Source organism: Gavialis gangeticus, unplaced genomic scaffold (genome assembly GCF_001723915.1).
Source record: "Gavialis gangeticus isolate Ggan-Ray unplaced genomic scaffold, GavGan_comp1, whole genome shotgun sequence".
Taxonomy (NCBI): Eukaryota; Metazoa; Chordata; order Crocodylia; family Gavialidae; genus Gavialis; species Gavialis gangeticus.
The window spans coordinates 124,032,947-124,036,351 of record NW_017729024.1 but is presented as its reverse complement, the minus strand read 5'-3'; the positions used below and the strand labels follow the sequence as shown (position 1 = coordinate 124,036,351).

The 3,405-nt window shown below is 40.7% G+C and overlaps 1 long non-coding RNA gene across 1 annotated transcript in view; it reads right to left on the bottom strand.

The window, feature by feature from the left end:
• The window catches only part of LOC109297684, a 20,467-nt gene that overhangs the window by 940 nt on the left and 16,122 nt on the right, over nt 1-3,405 (bottom strand). Inside the window, exon 2 of the long non-coding RNA XR_002097384.1 lies at nt 1,436-1,442. This is a non-coding gene — a long non-coding RNA (uncharacterized LOC109297684). The remainder of the gene's footprint in view (nt 1-1,435; nt 1,443-3,405) is intronic.

The following is a 3,405-nucleotide window of genomic DNA, read 5'->3' as shown; positions in this document are numbered from 1 at the left end:
TTTTGTAACTTGTGTCTGCAGAGCTTCTAGCCTGTCACTGTTTTTAGAGTGACAGGGGGAAGGGAGCAGGAGTTCAGTCTGGGTTTTTTCAGCTCCCCTGAAAGATAGAACAGGGGCATTGGAGCCCTTCGAGGTAGGGGGACTCCAATTCACCCATCCCACCCTTCAGCACTGGCTGAGAAGCTCCAAGAACAAGCTCCTTCCACTGCCTTTCTCCCCTCCCAAACCTGGCTTCAGGCTCCCAGCCCCAGCTAAATTCCCCCTCACCTTGGAACCAGCAGTGAACTTCTGTTTGGTCTGGGGTAATGTTCTAACCCACAGCACTTTGCAGAAATTGTTCTGAGTTACAGCTGGGAACTGCACATCTGTCTGCACCTGAAAAGAAGCAACTTATCCAAAGCCATGTGATAAGTCGGTGCCATAAGCATGATCTGAATACAGGCTCCTCCTGTTAACAACAGAGCACTCAAAAGTTGGAAGAGAGCTTCCACACACAATCAAAGAGCTGAGATGTACACTGGGGTAAGAAAAATGGTTTAAAAATGCTGTTTTTGTACCAATGTGCATAAATACAAATTGTTCTAGTGTAAGTATTTTTTTCTCTCTCTACTCACAGTCCCTGCTAAATTCAATATTCAAGAGTCAGAACTCTGGGCATTTTGAAGCAAAAGCATCTGAAGCATATAAGCAAACAGTGTGTCAAATTGAAAGCCAACAGATGTCTCCTCAGAGTGCCTCTTTTAATAAGGTTGCTTTGAAAATACTTACAAACTAAACAGAGCAGTCAATTTTCCAGAGTCTAGTCTCTTCAGTCTTAGCATGCCACAACTTTGTCCTTTATTTATTCTTTTAACACTTTGTTCTGAAAGATGTTCAGAGTGTCTTCAAGATTGACCCCACTTGGCCAAAATTCAGTTTCATTGTCCTCACGCTTCTTGATTCACAGCTACCCAACAAAAACTTCAGGTAAACAAAAAAAAGTTACACATTTGCAGCATACTGGTTCAGTTATATGTGCTGTGTTTGCACTCGTGAAGTGTTTCATGCTGTGTAGTACAATTTGTCCTTGCTGTAGAAATACTTTGGATAATGCAGGCTAAACCGCGAATCCCTTACTCGCTGTGGTGAGCAGGTAATTCCCCAGGTAAACTCTTGGCTCACCTGTGTTAAGGAAGGAGTGCTTGTCTAGCCCTTGGTTTACACATCATCCCTTTTCACAAATAAAAGTGGTTTGTACATTTCTTTTAAAAAGCTGAACTATGTAAAATGTAAAATTACTCTAAATTTTGATGCTCCATTTTGCAATAAAGTAAAAGCTTCAAATAAAAACTAAGATTCCATTGGATTGAAGTGTTTTGTATCTTAACATTATCCAGCTGAAACAGAGCTTGAATAGTGGCCAACTTTAGTGTTGTCTTTCATTAAGGATTTTTACCTTTAGACTGAAATCCAGGCTCCATGGAAGCCAATGGGAGTTTTCTGTACCTTAGAGCAGGTCTGTCACACTTACCTGTACCAGATCTGGACCATGGGACTCCTGCCAGGTTGGGCTGGAGGTGGCAGTGTGCTAGCAGGCCTCAGCCCTCATTCACTTTTCTGCCACCAGTAGCCCAGGGGCTCCAAATTCTGTGGTAGGCCATGCCATGGCCTGGATTTGGCCTGCAGAGTTGTACGTTTGGTACCCCGAGAGAAGGAAGTGACTTGCTTGCCTGCTGGTTTTGTTTTTAAACAGTATATTAGTTTAATGCCTATGAAAATTGCCAGCCCTTGAGACTGTGGCTCCTTCTCTACTGAACACATGGGACACAGCAAAACCCATCAGGTGTGGCTCAGTAGCTTTGCAAATTTAGGGTGAAAAATAAAGTCCAGCTTCCATGTTCACTGAGTTCATGGGCTAACGTATTGGAACAAGCAACAAAAGCACCAAATAGTGAAGTATGGAGCTATAGTCCTTTGAGCTGGAAACCCTTTCAGGAACTCAGCTTAAACCATTACGTGGAAATAGCTTTAAGATGCTCAGTGTTGAATTGAAAATTTAAATAACAAGGGTGCTTCAGTGTGGGGCTAGCCAGCAGATGGCCCCACTGAAGCACCCTTGTGCCCCAACCAGTTGGGCAGTTTGTGCTGCGCACAAAAAAATCCTCTGCAGGTTTATTAGTTTATTAGTTACATGTTCCCTAGTAGGGGCTCACATGTAGATGCGGAGAAGTTTAATGCAGATCCAGTTTGGCAGCTTTGCAGTAAACATCTTGTGTAGGTGCACCCAGTAACATGAATATGGTAATGAATGTTTTCAATCACTTTTGTGCTTGTCTGATGTGAAGATTGTGGGCACATATTTTAGCAGCTATCCTCCATAAGAACATCTGTGAGCTGAACTGACTCAGGGTAGGTTTTTTACATATTCAAACATACTGAAGACAAACATTTTGGCACTCTTTTTTTCTTTGCCAGTTTCAAGCACAAGGGACTCAACTGTTTCAGAAAGGCTTTATTTGAAGATTATAATCCACTCAAAGACAAAGGTTCTTAGTTGGTTCAAAGATGTTGCGGTCTTTCAAAGTAATGCTTGGAATGAAAATAAAGGCATTCACTATAGGCATCTGCATTTGCTTTGCAACACAGAAGAGCTTTCATGTGATAAACCAAGAACACTTGAAAGAGGAACACTGGTACCACTCAGGCATATTCACGTAAGCAATGCTGACTTTAGTGGTTCTAATGAGTCCAACTAACTATTTTAACACCTGTCTACTTGACACAGAGGTTAAAAAGAAAGTCAGCAGATGCTGGTAGATCTATGATAGAACTCATTGGTTTGACTTATGTCTTGAGTAAGGTAGGAGTCCCACAGATAAAAACAGTATGTGATCATTTCAATAAATACTGTAAGAAAGTGTAACTACATAACAAAGCTGAATAGAGATTGCATAAGGTGTTACAATATCTGGTATTTCTTAACTTTTGAATGCATGATTTTGCACCCTTAATACTTTTCATGTTGTTATTTTTGTGTGCAATAAATAAAACTGGTTGAATTTTATCTTTGCATTCCAAGAATGACTTTCTAACATTGCCAAAACATTCATTTTTTTCACAAAAAGTATTCTTTCATTATTGTTGCAAATATTGTTTTCCTAACTGAAAAAGTTACTGTTGCTAAAAAAGAGAAAAATGCACAGCTAATTTTTAAAAAATTAAATTGGTTCATCTTCATAAAAAGCTGGAAGGGGAAATGTGTTTTTTCACAGAATCATAGAAAACGAGGGGCCTCAGGAGGTCATCTAGTCCAACCACCTGCTCAAAGCAGAGCTATTCCCAACTAGATCATCCCAGCCAAGGCTTTGTCTAGCTGGGGTTTAAAGCCTCCAAGGATGGAGATTCCACAACCTCTCTGAGTAACCT